Genomic DNA, 17,674 nt, shown 5'->3' with positions numbered 1-17,674 from the left:
TGGAGTGTAGCAGCTGGGTCCCTGGGTAGGTGTGTGTGTGTGTGTGTGTGTGTGTGTGTGTGTGTGTGTGTGTGTGCATGCGTGCACGCACACACACACACATGCACCAGCACAAACCTGCAAACATACCTCAAACCAAGGGTCTTCACTATTTCTTTCCTTACTTCATGTGCATGACACGGAATGACCAGAGAGGGATTTATTTTGACTTCCATGTCATCAAGGAAAAAAATTCACTCCAAGTTCATATTTTGCAAATGCTATTTTAAAATCTATTATTTCTCCATCAACCTCCATTTATTCATTATTTCATCCATCTACTCAGCTGTCCTATTGGATCTCTGTTCACCCTCTCCACCATCTACTATTCATTAAGAATTCATTATGTGCCCGACATTGGGGAGGAAAAATACTCACAGTCTCTGTCACATGGACTCAAGCTCTGAGGCTACCAATCATCAGAACTGGGGCAAAGGGGCCGAGAGTCTTCAGGCTCCTGGGCCTCCGTTCATGTGGCTTAGAGCAGTTGTCTGGCAAGTTTAATTCCTGAAGAGCTTATTTAAAAATGTGGGCTCTAGTGCCAACCCCCAGAGATTTAGATTCAATAGATATTGGGAGTTCCCCAAGAGTTTTTATTTTAACAGGTGATTCTGATGCAGGTGGTTTGCTGACACAGAGAGCACTTTAGAATCTCCAAGTCTTAGTTCATCCTGCTTTAGCTATTTGTCCACAGTTGCTTCACTTGCTGTGTGGTTCAGATCAATCTCTTGTTTAGAGGAGCATCATGATCCCTGGGGGCTTAACTGTAAAAACTCTTACAGACAGGAGACAGGCTTCAGAGAAGTTTTGGTTTTACATTTCTTGCTGCTTCCTATCCCACAACAGTTTTCTGGACTGTTTTGAATATTGGAGGGAAGTCGAAAATGTACCTGTCTATTCCATGTTAGCAGAAGCCGACTCATTTCCAAAGAACCAGACTCTCTCATGCCTTGATTAAAAGGAGCTTGTTTTGTTTGCACTCAGGATAATTTCTTGTATATCTGATAATAGATCTAGATACATTTTTTTGACTTAATATCTCATCTTGCTCCTCTATCTAGAGTTGGTCACCATTTCCTCTTGGACAATTAAAAATTATCCATATCCCTTGCTCCTATGTCCAGTGGGCTTCTTGTCACATACTTATCATGAAGGAGACCCACGTGGGAATCTGCCTTGGTCTTCCTGATCCAAAATAGGCTTCAGTATTAAAGTACATTTCTTTTTTTCCCCCTTTGAAATACACATTTCTCTCTGCTCTGGTGGCCAGAATATTTTTTTTTCTGCAGTATGAGGAAATCACAATAGAGCACAAAAAGACTTTGTGCTCTTCTTAATCCCCCAAAGCATCAAGACATAAATAGTCATTCATCATCATTAGCAATTGTTTACCCTTTAACACATGCCAAGCAGTGGCTGAGCCAGACTGAGTGTGGTGACAAAGGCATGGCCTCAGCCTCCCTGAGCTCATTCTGGTTTCTCACCGCATTCGTGGTGAAAAACATGAGAAGGGTTCTGTGGGGGTTTCTATGTTCTGTGAAACCTTTTTTTTTTTTTTTTGAATGAATAGCAGTCTGAACTGTGGCCCCGGGCACTGTCCATGGTCCTGAAATATTGGGCATGTTTATTGCTTTGATTCACTGTGTTTGGGGGTTATTTGCTGTACCTGAGCAGGAGAAATTTTTGTCATACATATGAAGGTGCTGTTCTTCAAATGAGATAAATTCTGGGATGACAGGCTCATATAAAGGAGTACAGGCTCTGACCACAGAAAAAATATGCCTTATTGTACTGCAAACTGACCCAAGAGGACTTGAATCTGACCTTGGTCCAGTAAACATTGGGTCTAAGGAGTTGAGCTGGCCTGTCTGGGATGATTCACCACACACTGGCCCAAGTTCCCTGACACTCCAAGGTCCAGATGCCAACTTGGCAAGGTTCCCTCTGTCCTCCACATGAATTATTACAGGCATCTGAGAGGGGCCTTTCTTGAGTATTTGTTGTAATTGGACTCATGGATAATCAATTTTTCCCAAGTCCCCTTATACTTTTATGCTTGCTTATGGTGTAATTGTGCATGTGAAAATCACCAAATGAGCCTTCCTTCCAGAAGTTAGGCAAGGACTGTGTAGCCCAGCTTGTCAGGAGCTGGCACCAGAATCTTATTTATTTACCCCTTTTTGTAGACTGCCCTTGGGAGACTCTGCCTTGTGATTGGAATGAGGGTGAAACAATTCATGTGAATTTTTTATATGTTGCTTTGTTCCTTCATTGCTTTGTCAAAAAGAAGGCATGTGATTTTCCTTCTACCTACTAAACACTGGGAATGCGAGGGTGATTAAGAGGCAAGTCCTGTCCTCCAGAAGCTTACAGCCTAGAGAGGCAAGCAAGTAACTGTACTGTAATGTCACAAGTGCTGTGATTGCCCAGAGGTGGGGAAATCTTCACAGAGAAGGCGGCATTTGCACTGAACCTTGAAGGGTGAGTAGGAGCTTAATGGACAGAGAGGGGGCGACAGGCGTTCCTGACAAAGAACACAGGCCCAGCAAGAATGAAAATACATAGATGTCCAGGACCTGGTTAGGGGACAGTGGATAGAGGTATGGGGCTCAGCCCAGGAGACTGGGACGGAGACAGGACCAGAAAGCCATTTTGTGGCGGATCTTCAGGGAGACTTAAAACTTTCAAATGAGGAAAACGCAGTCCTGGCTGCCCTGCAGAAGTGAGCTTCTATAGCTGATCATTAAGCTCCTGATGATTCTTGATGCCTCTGTGCAGATATCCTCCATTTATATTTTCTTTTGTTCAGGAGGCCTTCTCTATTTACCCTCCACCCGCTTCTCCGAGGCTAGGTTAAGTGGTCCCTGGGCAGGTCCATCATGTAGCCACCACATTCGGTTATATTTACCTTTTATGTATCAAGCTGCCCGCCGGCCACTGGACTGGAAGCTTTCTCAGGTCAGGGGCTAGACCTTACTTGGTGTTTTTGTTCAATGTCTACGGTAGTGCCTAGTATAGAAAGGATGCTCAGTAAATGTATCTTGAATGAATGTATGAAAAACTGAATGAATGCCCTAAAATTCCCCATATGATAGAACCTAACATGTCACATTTAGGAGTCCAACAATACTTTCATAAGTGATTCAGATGCTAAAATGTTATCTGTATAGTGCAGCGATGGGTTATGAGCAGTGGGAACAGAAATTTCATGAGAGAGACTGCTAGTCGGGAAGGCCTTAAGGCGGTTATAAACTATAATCTGGCCTAGAAGAAAGGCCTAGTCGGATAGCACTGACAGGCCGATAGCTCTGATTAGCTGAGCCTTTATTACATAACCCAACCTAGATGTCTCAGCTCACATGGCTGTGGTGGCTCTTTTCCTCAAGAAAGCAGACATTTTAATGCGGATATGTATTTTCCATCATTTTCTCGTGACAGGAAAAGTCAAGGAGCTAGGATGTTCTGTGCCACATGGCCATCAGTGGAAAATGTTTCATTCCTGATGATTTTGCCCTAGAAAATGAGGACTATTAGCTGAAGCATTCATTGGAATTGGCAGACAAGACCCATCTGTCCGAACAGATGAGGCATGAGCATGACGTTGGCCATGGATGCCCTTTGTGAGTTGACACGCTCACTGTCGGTCCCAGAAGGTAGCCGGGGACCCTGAAGTCAAACTCCAGCTCCACCCTTGAACATGGCTGGAACTACATGGTAAAATTAAAAGGTTCTGAATGTCCGTGAATCCTGTTCACAAAGCCCATGCACTCTGCTGTGTGGGAAAGGTTCTTAGCCCTCAGCCTGTTTCTTATACTATTTATAAGGAAAATAAACATTATGCCAAATGCATTTCCTTTTCCTGAATCCCAACTTTACAAGTATATTCAATAAGAAAGCCATTTGATGAATATTTCCTTAACTCTCTGGATTGTTTCTTCGTGATTGGCAATACTGTAGAGAAAAATGATGAGCAGAGGCCCGGAATCAGATTCAGATCCTAACTCTACTATTTATGGGTCCGGTGATTATTCAGCTGTGGCTGCATGTTGGAATCCCACCCGGGAGCTTTAAAAATATTCCACCCCAGAGATTCTAAGTTAATTGTCCTACAGTGTAGCCTGGGCACTGCGATTTGGGGTTCTAGGGTGCAGCCATGATTGAGAACTACTATATTAAAAGAACAGCCTTGTAAAACGTAACCCAATTCTCTGGGTCTTTTTTGCGGGGGGAGGGGGGGCCTGTAAGTTTGGAATTATACTACGAAGCTCACAGAATTGTGAGGATGAAATCAGAAAAGGTCTGTGTAGTAAGTGATGACTACTGTTAAGATTGTATTGATAAGATGTAAGCTGGTGACCTTGAGTCTCCCACGGGAATGACGCAGGCCTGCCCTTTCCTAGCCAGAGTGGGGACCACAGGAGAGGCTTTGGATGGCTTCGTGAAGTCTGTCTGGTGCATGGTGAGCAGCACTCAGCGCACTGCAAGGGCAGATCACAGCCTTCTTTCCACATGAGGACGTCCAGTGCTGCCCAGCTAACCGTGCTTGGGCTCCCAGCACCCCTGTATTAACCTTCTGAAGGCTAGACATTTTCATTCCTATGGTTAACATGTCTTCTTGGTTCTAGAATTATTGATTTCTTGTTTGTTTTTTCTTGTTAATCTTAAAGAAATCAGGATTCGTATCCAGAGGAACCAGGGGAACAAAAGCACTTTGCTTTTACTTTCACTTTGTTGTTCAGCACTCGGGCCGGTAGTCCCCAGACTGCCATCAGAAGGCCATTCATTCTGTGTTTTGATGAGGTCATCAAGTTACCAGTCAGCTTTATTTTAAAGAAAAGTTACATTAGAGAAGAGTTTCTTCTCACCTTTTTTTTTCCCGGGGAGGGATTCCTGGGGACAAGGGTAAAACCACCCCCCTTGCTCTCCTCTACCTCTGGGGAGTGGCTGGGCCTGTGAGGGAGAGCTACAGTCCCTGGGGGCCACTCCTAGGACAGAGATGATCAACACTGGCTGCAGTGAGTGACCATGACCGCCAAGACCCTCCTAACATAACATTTTCCAACGGTTAAAGAATGAGAGAGGCCCAATTTTACTCTATATAACATAGTTTTAAAACTTTAAGTTTAAAAATGTGAAGTATCTCCCCTCCACACATACCTGGGAAAGAAAGGAATTTGAAAGATTTTTTGAGACACCAAGCATTGGTGGGGCCAGGCCAGCTTCCTGTCTGGGTTTTCCGTCTGATTTGCTCTGCTTGTTTAAGTACTTTGGTCAAACATCTTTACTGATGCACTTCCCCCTTACAGCTGTGTGTGCCTTTCAGAAGTCTGTTTACATTTCCATAAATTGGTGTTGACTTTATCAGGTTAAGTTATCTTCTCTGAGTCCCATCAGAAACAGGAAGCGCATTAACCCCAGCAAGGCAAGTGTGGAGTTTTTCCAGGAAGGCCTCGATTCCCTTACACGAATGAGATGAAAACTGAAATTTCCAGGAGATTGTCCTCTGCTCATTATGTAAATTGAATTCTTCTTCTTCCACCCCTTAAGCTTTAAATTTTTCTTTAGATTTTAGATGTACTGGACCCAATTCGGGGGTATCTCAGAAGGGCAGTCAATCATTCCATCAACTTCTATTGAGTCCATACACTGTGCCAGGCCAAGGGATGGAAGATGAATCAGACCCCGGGGAGCTCAGGTGGCTAAGAGAGGAGACAGACATGTAAATTATCCAGTTCTGAGAGATAAGGGTGATGACCATAGGACAGAGGCACATGGAGGCAGGGCAGAGGAGGGCAGAGGACAGCAGAATCCACCTGTGCCACCAATGCCACCAGGCACAGGAGAACTCCTGACCCTTGTCAAGGAGCTCTGGATTTCCTTCATTCCCTGGCTATTCAGTGGGCTCTTGCTATGTGCCAGGCAGCGTTCTCCACATTTAGGATATAGCAGTTAACAAGACAGTCATAGTCAGTGATAAGACGGGGACTACTTGTGTTCTAAGTGCAATCTCTTGGCCTTAAAGCAGATTTCCTTTGTATGACCTTGAAGTTCATGGTCTCCAGAGAGCTCTGGATTTCCTTCATTCCCTGGCTATTCAGTGGGCTCTTGCTATGTGCCAGGCAGCGTTCTCCACATTTAGGATATAGCAGTTAACAAGACAGTCATAGTCAGTGATAAGACGGGGACTACTTGTGTTCTAAGTGCAATCTCTTGGCCTTAAAGCAGATTTCCTTTGTATGACCTTGAAGTTCATGGTCTATTGTGAGACTCCAGCTCAAGGCCTTGGCCTCCTTGCAGAGTTTGGGGCTGGAAGCCACTGGAAATTGCTCAGTGCTTGGCGATGGGTTGATGGACACAGAGGGAAGTGTGAGGGTATATGGGGGAGAGGGGCGTCTTCATCAGGCCCTAAGTCAGTTTAGAAACACAAGGACAAAAAGTTGTGCCAGATCTGTGGTCCCTCCTTGGAGCCACAGGGATAAGGACAGCTCAGACATAGCAATTGGCTTCTGACAGCTTCTTTCTGCAGCTTCTGACATGTTTCAAAAAAGCAGTGAGCAACTGAGACAGAATCTACTCTGTACCTTGTTGCCCGGGAGCAATTATGTCCCTCTGTGGAGAGTGAGTCTAAATTTTATCCCATCCATCCACTTCTACGCAGTCTTTGGCTAAATCTCAGAGTCATAACAGGGATCTCATTATTCTAAAAACAACACAAAAATACCTCAAGAGAAAATGCATTTTATAAGATCTAAAAATTTTATTAACTCAAACCACCAAGTGCTTATGCAGCTGGTGGCAGCCTTTGTGAGCCAACGCTCCTGCATTCAAGAATTTTCATTAGGATTAAAAAACATTCTGATTATCCGGCTGGGAGTGGCTAAGAGCCAGGGCTGCAGGGCCTGAGTTGTGCAGGTTAAATTTAGCAGCTTGTAGTCACCAGAGAGCATCAAGTACCTACTGTGTGTGCAAATCCAGCACCAGGTGGAAAGGCCACAGGATACAGTGGCGAGAACTCTGAACTGAAACAGGAGGCCTGCCCCGGGCTCCCCACCTTGGCTCCCAGTTGCTCAGGGCTCCTCGTGTGGCACTTTCCTCCTGTTCTCTGGGTCACCGAGTCCTAGCCATGACATGGGGAAGTTGAACTTGGGTGTCTCAGGTTCCTCCTCGCTCCAAAGCTCCAGGAGAAGTGGTATGGGTTGCGAAAATTATAAAGGAAGGAGATGCAGAAGGGCGAGGTGACTTCGGTGTCAGAGCTGGTGCTCATATCATGACAGCAGTTTTTGTTGACTGTGTTCTCCCACTGCTCCCTGAGGAGGCCCACCTTTCTTGGACAGCAGCAACGAGTCGGGGGGACGCACTAAGCTTCTGAGAGATCTGCCACCTTTTCCTGGGTCGGGGCCCCTCCAAGCAGGGATTCAGCCAAGGAGAACAGGTGACAATGTGGAGATGCCGCTCTATGATTTATTATACACACTATCCTTGTCAGAGTTTGTGAAGAAAAAAATAGGTTTTTATTGTTTCCAGTTCTTTTTAGCAAGCGGTTCAAGTTAACCCATTTAGATATAATGAAAATTTTATCCCTGATGACTTTACGCTTTGTCTTTGGCACAGAGTGTTCCACATTCTCCTCCAGACCGTCTCCAAGCTCACCTGATCTCGAGTGACTCCGCCTTACTTACCGTTTACTTAAATTGCATGTAGTTATTCTTACTTCGATGGAATCTTATTGCCATGCGATGGAGTTTCCATGGCTTGGAAAAGCCAACGCAGTATCAGCCCTCATGAAATTCTATTCGGTTAACCCTCCTTCTTAGTTAAGGAGGGTTAAACCCTGGTTAAAGCTTCTTAGCTCCCCTCATGTTTTGATCCGAAGAATGCAAAGAATTCCCCGATTCTCTCCCCTCAGCACCCCTTATTCCTTACACGCCTTTGTTTTCTTTTTCTCTCTCCCGAGGTTCTGGCTGACCACACTAATCTTATTACTTTTACAATCCTGATGCTCTTTCTACGTCCTGTAAAGGGGGCTTCTCCTAGTAATTATGCCCACTCAGCAGTTTGCCGCTTGCCTTCTCACACGGTAAAGGGGGCTTCTCCTAGTAATTATGCCCACTCACTTGCCTTCTCACACATCCTGTTTGGCCACAGCATGTCCTTCCTGCTGTGGACGGTTTCCAGCGTTCTGAGATGATGTGGCCCTTGTCTTTGGAGAGGTGAAAATCGGCCTGCTCTTGCATTCAAGAGGAATGGAGGAAAGACGGGAGGGACACGCACGCGCACACGCACGCGCACACGTAGAAGAGGGGGAAAGGGAGCCCAGTGTGCCAGGGGTTGGGTTAGGCATTTGATCGTCTGTCTCATTTGATCCTCGTGGCATCTTGTGAGGTGATATATAGATTGCTTTCCAAATTTACAAACGCAGCAACAAGCTTCAAGAGTTAAAAAGAATGTCTAGTAAAATTGAAAAGAATCTCATTTGTACAAAATCTCATTGCACAAATTCAGCTCTGCAAGAAAAATGACCGTAATTTTCTATAAATCAATCTAGGTTCCATTACCACCCCCCACACCTACAAGAGGCAGAACCTTCATCTCAGGGATTTGGGGGCTACTCTCTACATTTTTAAGGTGTCGATCCAAGTTCTGGCCAGCTCCGTCCAATAGAACTTTCTGTGATGATAGAAATATATTTGCCCTGCTCCTAGGCATGTGTGACTACCGAGCATTTGAAATGTGGCTAATGCGACTGAGCTAACGATTTTTAAACTTTATTTAGTTTAAATTAATTCCAATTTAAAGAGCCAGTAGTGTTGCTGTTGGCTATCGTATTGGACAGTGCTGCTGTGAGCAAAATTACTTGGTGCAGCGGCATTGGTGGGTCTTGGTTGGGGCTCGTCTTGGGAACCGTTGTTAGTGATGCATTTTTGTGTCACACACTTCCTTAAAGCAAGACCCACCTGAGTGATGCTAATGGAACATCTCTGAGCAGGGATGGGGGTCTGTGCTTGGAAAATGGAATGGCAGGAAATCGACACATAAACGTGATGGTCGCCTTCTCTGAGGGCGTCGTCTCAGCATCCGCTTCCCTTTAGAGCCCTGAGGCCAGGGCAGCAGGGCCCCTGGAGCTGCTCTTGAAGTTTCCGTTCTTCTGTCTGAAGAATTGCTCTGCTGCCCATGCTGGAGCCAGAAAGATTCCACCAGGGACTCCTCTTATCTCCCCCCACCCCCCGCCCCGCACCAGCAAAGGCCGTGTTGGCTCAGCTACATCCTCGGGGAGCCTTCCCCCATCATGCCCTACACAAGGGCTGGTTTTTATGATTACTACTGCTGATGTTGGGTTAGAACCCCAAGCCCCACTTTCTCACCCTTGAAAAATCACAGCAACTCATGACTGTCTGTCTATAAGAATTAGCTCTTGATAGGAAAGATATGCCCTAGCGACAATGGTGCAAAATCTTAGGGAGCATTGAACCAGGCCAAACTAATCCCGTTACGATTTCTGTTGCATGTTATAAAAGTCTGGTTGTTGATAGCTGAGGCTCAGTACGAGAGAATTGGGCTCCTTGTCCCTGCCTGTCCTCATCCTGGTCCTCAGGGCAGGGAATGGCCAGAGGCATACTCAGTGCCTGGGCGTGAGCCATCTGGTGCAGGCAATGCATTGCTTTTTCCAGAAATGGTCCCGAGGCCTGTCACAGTGGGTGGAGGCCCGTGCTTGCCCCTAATGGAGGAGAGCCGGGGATTTCTATTCCCAGAAACTTCGCTGAGTCATCACCAGTCTTTGCTGCATCGGGCCTCCTCATGAAGACTGATTCTTCTCGTAGACTTGACCTGAAGCCTTCTCTGAGGTCTGGCTGCCCTATGCCCTTCCTCTAGGACGAACACAGGCTGCTGGCAGAGAATCTGTGCTGGTCAGACATTGCCATGGATCGCCACTTTGGAAGGCAGCGCACTGTCTGAGGGGGCAGTCTGTCCCCCAGAACATTCCAAGGGACTCCCCTCAGAGCAACAGGCCAGGGGCAAGTGGGGTTGCATATCAGCCTCACATAGGCACCATGTAAGTAAGTCAAGAACTCAAACTTGACGCTCATCTTCCGGTTCTTCACTCTGGCGGAGACAGCCCCTAGAGAGACAGAGGGCGTACAGAGGAGCATGGAATCCGCAAAGACAAAGACAGAAAGGACACAGACCATACCGCCCTTGAGGGCAGGGTGGGTCATGGTCCTCTGTGTATCTAGCACATAGCACAATGCCTAGAACACAGGAGCCACGGGCTACGTGTTTGAGTGAACAAATGAATGCAGACCATAATTCATGAATTATGCTGCACATGCATATTGATCCCCTGTGATAAACATGTAAGTCTCAGCCTTTTGTGTGGATGCAGCAAGCTCGTTAAATGTGTTATTGCATTTAGTCCTCAACAACCCATTTCACTGAGGAGGACACTGACTTTGGGTTGATGGGTTGAGTAATTTGCCTACGCTTGGTGACTAAGCAGCTGAGGCTCCCAAGGCGAGATAAAGGCAAAAGCAAAACATACAAACCAACAAGAAAGAAAAAAATATTTAACAAGCACAATTTCAAACCAGGTTTCCTTATAAACCCTTTCGTCTGCCTTGTAACATTTACGTGTTATAAAATTCTGTGAAGTAGCTTTTACTCTCCTGTTACTGAGGTTCAGAGAGGTGAAGTGATGTGCCTTAGGCACACACACAGCCATTAGCCATCACACAGAGGTGTCCCGCTGCAGTCCTCATGCAGACCCACAGCCCAAAGCACTTCTGCGACCTCCACACCTCCCTTTCGCACTCCAGACAAGACGAGGCCGCTCTCACTTGCTTCTCACAGTGGGAGCAATGCAGGCAGCATATCGGTCTATAGGTCGGAGAAAATATCAGTATTTGCACCCTTTTGATTAGGACAATCAAATAAGAAGCCACTGCCCTGCGTGGCAGGAGACCACATGAGCTCTTCTCCCAGGACACGGGTTTGATTTGTCAGTGCTGAATTCCTGTTGGCTCCACTCAGAGCCACCTTGGTCCTGAATCAAATGAACTTCTGTGTATTTGACCTCTGAATTTTCCACTTCGTGAAAATCTTTAATACAACACAAGCAGATGCATATTGATTGCCACTTATGTGCCTGGCCCTGTGCTGTGTCCTGAAAATGAATAAGACAGGCCACAGGGAAAGGCAGAGAGTCTGTGCCAAAACGAATGAAATAAATGCTAATTTGAGGCACTTGTCATGTGCTGTGGGAACAGTTAATTCAGCCTGGAAATATATAGGAAGGCTTCCTGGAGGAGGTGACATTTGAGTTAGCCTGTGAAGGACAATGGCTTCTCTGCACAGAGAATGAAGGATCAGGCATTGCAGGCTAAGAAAAGAGAAAAGCTAAGTCAGAAGGTCTGTTCTTCCTGACAACCATGTCCCTAACCCCCCACAACTCTGGGCAAAAACTTACCACCCAAAGTCAAACACAATTAGAGAAGCAAATTTATTTCTTTCTGGTAAGCAGAGGAAGGGATCACATTTTTATATGTATTTCACCCTCAGAGCCTACAGGCCTGGCAATTAGAAAATGCTCATTTAACATTTATGGAAGGAAGGAGAGAACAGATCACACTCCCCAAAGCTGGAGTAGAACCGTGTCTCCAGTGCTGAAAGCACGGTGCGGCACTAGACGATCTCTTTGTGAGTTAAGGGCTGGGCACTCCCAGTGTGTGGGCCACATCAGCATCTTTACTTAGGCCTCTAAGAGACTCAGAGCTAGATCGGTAGCATCTGGTAGAACCTCGTGTTCAGCTTCTGGCTGTATCTCATTTATCGCCTTTCTTTTCCCTCTATCCTCATATTTACTGCTAATGTTATCATTTTTCTTGTTGTGCCTTATGCATCTAAATAAGTAGCTTTGAATTTGTTGAATGTTGGGTTTTTGAACCAAAGTGGAGAAAAAAATTTAAAGGTGAATAAAATGTATTGGCAAATACAGGAGCAAACCCAAGTTAAAGCAATATTGCCTGCATAGGAGCACTCACAATGGAGAAGGTCGGGGGAAGACGCACAAGAGGCCTGAACAAGTGCCAGGGGAGCCGGGCAGAGGGATGGCTGCCCGCTCTGCTGCAGGGGCGTGGGGAGTGGGGGAGGAGGTGACTGCTCACAGCCTCTTCAAGGCCTTGGTGTTGATCCTGGGGCTCATAGGCTCTAATTCCAGGACTCACAGGCCAGCCCAGATTCCTGTCAATGTGGATATGCAGCTCTCAGATTCCTCTGATGAACTTAAAACAGGAATAGGAGGGCCACAGGCATCAGGAGCAAATGCTTCAGGAAAGCAAAGATGAATTTCCTGACAAGATATGAGCCAGACTGTCTGTGAGAGCAGCAGCTGGTTTGGCCATCACCTCCTGCTTCCTTAAGCATTGTTTTTGGTAGAATGGACAGCCAAGCTGGCCAAGGAAAAAATCAAAACAAAGTAGGTCTAGCATCAGAAGCTTTGCTCACTGTACCGCAGAGGACAGACTCGGCCGAACAGATCTGGAAGCAGCGGGTGATGCTTCTCACTCATGTTTGTTCATTTCTCTCTCTCTCTCTCTCGCTCTCTCTCTCTTTCTTTCTTTCTTTCTCTCAATCCCTCCCTCCCTCCCTCCTCCCCTCCCTCCTTTCCTCAAAAGAACAGCATGTAAGATATTCTGGAGGCTGCAGAGAGTCTAGTGTGTTTGGGGGTCTCTAGGAAGAGAGGCACAGAAAGGTCCAGATGAGTTATGAGCTACGTTCCACACGCCCAAGGCTACAGCTAATGCGCCCCTGACAAGCCAAGACCTGAGAAAGAGAATGCGCTTTGGAGACATAAAGGGGAGCCAAGCCAGGGCCCTGAAGAGGGTACCTGCCAGCCCCCCTAGGCTCCCTGAGGCGTTAAGACATGCTCACACTTTAGCAGGGGCCCAGATGGCACCCTGGTGTGACCACCCAGCAGGATTTCTGACATGTGAGTGTGATGGTGTATGTGTCAACCCTAGTGTCTGGCCGTTGCTTCCTCCCCTATTGGTGTATGTGTCAACCCTAGTGTCTGGCCGTTGCTCCCTCCCCCGTGGAGAGAGTGGGGCTGGGCAGAGAAAGGTGGCTTGTCTAGGAGTGGACCAGGGTGAGTGCCATGGGCCAGTAACTGAGCAGCCGAAATAAAGGGAGACTCTAGGGCCAAAGAGGCAGGCTGAGCCAGAAACTGTGGGAGAGCAGAGGCCAGAACAGCAAGAGGCCAGTGTTTAGAGACAGCACTTTGAAGGGAAGAAGTCTGGAATCGTGGAGCAGAGAGCAGGGCCTCATGGTGACCCCCGATAGCCCTCTGGCCTTTGCCGAAGTGCGGGTGGGCTGCTCTGGATTATAGGGAGTGGAGATGCAGCACTTCCCCTTCTGAGTTGATCTGGATCACTGTTTGAGTTTGTTGAGCGCTTTATTTGACTATGGGATCCATGAAGGCAGAATTGGGCAAAGCAGCAAGTATGACAAAAGGAGCCTGTGTTTGAGGCCAGCAGACTATGAATCCCAGTTCTGCCACTTATGACTGCAAATGACTTAGCCTCCCTTAGGTTCAGCTTCCTATTCTGTAAAATGAGGTTAAGAATATACGAAAGGGTATTCCAGAAGACTAATTGACATCGTGATTGTGTATATAAATCCCATTGTCTCCTTGAGTAAGGCTTCCTCAAAGCTCAGCCACCCAGACAGGTAGTCTCTTCAGCCTTGTGTAGAGGGCTGCTGGGCTTGGGGGAGGGCTCAGTCACAATGTCTGTACAGCAGCTAGATTTATCCATCTGTCCATCCATCCATCCACCACTAGCTTTCTGCATATTTGTTTTTTAAACTAGTAGGATTATGGTTCTGACCCTTTGTTAACTTAGCTTCATGATGTCACCATCAGACCATCGAGTGACCTGTCTTAAATATCTGCATTAATTTGCTAAGGCTGCCATAAAAAAGTACCACAGACAGAGTTGCTTGAATAATAGAAATTATTGTCTCACCGTCCCAGAGGCTAGAAGTCCGAGATTAAGGTGTAAGGGTTGGCTCCTTCTGAGGGCTGTGAGGAAGAAGCTGGTCCAGGCCTCTCCCTTAGCTTCTGGGGGTTTGTGGAATTCTTTAGTGTCCCTTGGCTTCTGCTGCATCACCCCGATCTCTGTCTTCATCTTCACATGGCATTATTCCTGTGTGCATATCTGTGTCTGTGTCCAAATGTCCCCTTTTCATAAGGACACCCACCATATTGGATTAGGGTCCCATTCTACTCCCGTATAACCTCATCTTAACCAATATATCTACAACTGCTCTATTTTCAAATAAGGCCACAGTCTGTGGTGCTAAAGTTAGGACGTCGACAGATGAATTTTTGAGGACACAATTCAACCCATAATAGTCTCCCACTCTCTTTTCCAGTTGCCTATGCATTTCTGAGATGGCTCTGTAGGGTCATGCCCACAGGGTAAGGAGGACTTTACGAGATACGAGTTAAATGAGCAGCTAGAACTTGAACCCATATCCTTGACTTGCTAGGGCTTAACATTATCTACTGGATCTTTTTTTTTTTTTTAGGCGAGGCAACCCTTGGTTGACCTCACAGATTGCAAGGACCTTGTCAGTTTACAATCCCTTATTTTTTATTGTTTACACCTACGGTACCTGGTCTTCCTAGGTGGTCTCCCACCCAAGTACTAACCAGGCCCGACCCTGCTTAGCTTCCAAGAGTAGACGGGATCGGGCTTGTTCAGGGTGGCATGGCCATAGACTATCTACTGGATCTTATCATCTTGAGTTATTTAGGCCTTTCTCCCCCATGCGCAAAGGAAGAGAAGCACGGGGTCTCCTTGCTGAGCACTACCTCTGCCCTTGGTTGCGGGGCTCCGACACAAACACCCCCTCCACCATCGTCCCTGTCCCAGGGAAATCAGAATTGTTCTGATGGGAGGAGTTTGGAGACTGTTTACGTAACAGACAGAGACTTTTCTCTTTGGAATTGGGAATCTGACTGTTGCAATAAGACCAAATGTTCTAGTCTTGCAGGAAACCTTTCCAGAAACTAACCTGACCCTGTCCAGATCGCTCGGTCCAGGTCACTCCCTATTTTGGCGGGCAGTGTTCTCAGTCCTTGTGCCTGCACGGGTGAGTGCACGTGAGAATGAGTGAGGCAGTCCTTGCCCTTTCGTGGTTCGGTCTAGTAATCCCACAAAAGTAAAGGCGCTGACTATACTCCGAGAGTGGTCAGCAAGTCATGGAGACTGTAACTGTGAAAGCTGGGTATGAACTGTAACAATGGAATGAGGATCTGGTGACGTTTACCGTTTCATCAAGCATCCAGCCACTTTAGAGGCTCGAGATTCCTAGACAGTGACAGTTGTTGTGAGCTGAGGAAACCTCTCAGGTCCTCACGTGTGATGCGTGCTCCGGGCGCTGCTGGGTGCAGAGCCGTCTGTGCTGAGCCTCACTGCAGGCGCACAGCTCTGCTCCTGTCTGCTCCAGGGTAAGTGCGGTCCTAACGTCAGACTCCTAGGAGCACCCAGGAGTCGAACCCCTTACCTCCTGGTAGCTGGGCATACAGAGCCGGCCTGGAGGGGTAGCTGTGCATACAGAGCCCTCCTGTCTCCAGGCGAGCTCCGTGGGCTGGGGTGTCCAGTCCCTTGGAAGCACAACCCAACCCCCCCCCCCGCCCCCCGCCTGTTACTCTCACCGAGGACAGACCTCACTGGAGATAGGCATGAGTGTAGCAAGCTACATGGCTAAGGAGTGTGCCTGCAGGACTTGCTGGAAATCTACACTTTAGTTCACCAGGGGAAGCTGGCCACAGGGGGGCACCATGTCTCAGAACTTGCTAATAAGCCAGAAGGAGTGTGTGTGTGTGTGTGTGTGAGTGAGTGTGTGTGTGTGTGTGTGTGTGTGTGTGTGTGTCTCTTCCCACAGGGCCACAGCTGCCTAACTTTTCGTCTTTCCAAAGGAGCAGATGCCTTACTTTCTCAGTCTTGAGAAGGGACTATCTAGCTCACACTCAGATAACCTTTCTTTTTGCTAATGCCAGCTACCGCTTATTACACCCATTTGACATCAATTCAATGATTCATTGAAAACATAAATCCTTCCACTGGAGTGAAACCGAAAAAGCCTTCCTGCCGCCCTCGTGTGCACAGCACGTGTGTGCGTGTAAGCATGTTGCACTCATTCATTCTAGACACAGTTACTCAGCTCCAGCTATGTGCCCGTCACTGTGCTCAGCCTTGCGGGGAGATGCTGAAATGAATCAGATGGGAATTCTGCTCTGAGGGGCTGATGAATGTGGGGGAGCTCGGATATTTACATATAAGACTAATTCAGGACAGAAAGGTTTACTATTGTTTACTATTAGAGCTGAAAGGAGATCCTGCAACATTCAAAAAAGGGTTGTGCACCTGTGGCCGGGAGGCTCAAGGAAGGCTTCCTGGAAGAAGTGGCACTCCTCGGGCCTTTGCCGAAGAGAGAGGATTTGAAGAGAGTGGAAATGGGCATGGTCTGAAGGCAGCGCGAACGGCTCTGGGGTAGGGGTGGAGGGTGGGCATGAGGCACGTGGAGTCCTTCTCTCCCTGGAGAGTAAGGCAGCGAGGGGCCATGGCAAACACGTGATGCTCCATGCGTCCTGCTGCGTTTATGTGTCTGAGAGAGAGGATTTGAAGAGAGTGGAAATGGGCATGGGGGAAGGGAGAGCGATCCAGTCTGAAGGCAGCGCGAACGGCTCTGGGGCAGGGGTGGAGGGTGGGCATGAGGCACATGGAGTCCTTCTCTCCCTGGAGAGTAAGGCAGCCAGGGGCTGTGGCAAACACGTGATGCTCCATGTGTCCTGCTGCGTTTATGTGTCTGCTGCATGCTACTGGGTCCATGTTTGCGTTACCGTGTCCCATCTCGTCATGTACCTGAATCACACCTGTCTTGCAGCTCGAGCACACTGCAGAGTGGGTAGGAGGCCCGTTTGCCTGAGTCGATTCATCTGACATTTCGAGGGAGAACAGGAGGGCTCTTTCATTTGTTCTGTCCCCAGGACCAGAACACTGATAGCCCTTTTATAGGCTCCAAAGGGGAGGGAATGGCCCAGCTCTACGAGTCTCATCTTTGTTAGCACTCAGGCTCCTTAGAACACGCTCCTGCAGACAGGCCACATCTGGAGCCTGTGTCCTGCCCCTGGCTGGGACCTTACACCAGCAGCGTGGTGACGAAGGTCAATTATCCTCCTGCGTGGCCTGCAGGCTTCCCGGCTGAACACACACCTAAGCTCTGCTGCCGAGAACACGGGTCGGGCAGCCACGTTATTGACTATATAAAAAACAGCATGGGGGAGTGGAGCAGAGCCGGGCTTGGGTTTTACTGCCAGTAATTGCTTGTGCTGTCCTTGTCCTTGAACAGATCCTGATGTAAATAGCTCTCTCTGGGAGCAGAGTCTGGGTCAGGCCAGTTAAATGCCTGCCTGCCTTATTACAGGCAGATTCTCTGTGCGCCTGGCTGAGGTCCTTTGCTTCTCAGTGCTGAGGGCATAGCGACAGACACCTTGCTTCAGAGCAGTGGTGGGGAGCCTTGCCCAGCCACTGATGACCTGGCACCCCTCCACCCCTTCCGGGCATGGCTGCCCCTG

At 47.7% G+C, this 17,674-nt stretch overlaps 1 protein-coding gene and 1 pseudogene across 1 annotated transcript in view; one reads left to right on the top strand and one right to left on the bottom strand.

Moving 5' to 3' along the window:
* Positions 1-17,674, top strand: part of KCNH1 (potassium voltage-gated channel subfamily H member 1) — a 309,398-nt gene that overhangs the window by 264,256 nt on the left and 27,468 nt on the right. The window lies entirely within an intron of this gene.
* LOC112476463 lies at positions 14,695-14,813 on the bottom strand (annotated as a pseudogene).

This window comes from Pteropus alecto, unplaced genomic scaffold (genome assembly GCF_000325575.1).
Source record: "Pteropus alecto unplaced genomic scaffold, ASM32557v1 scaffold101, whole genome shotgun sequence".
In the NCBI taxonomy this organism is placed as follows: Eukaryota; Metazoa; Chordata; class Mammalia; order Chiroptera; family Pteropodidae; genus Pteropus; species Pteropus alecto.
This window is presented reverse-complemented; position numbering and strand designations above follow the sequence as displayed.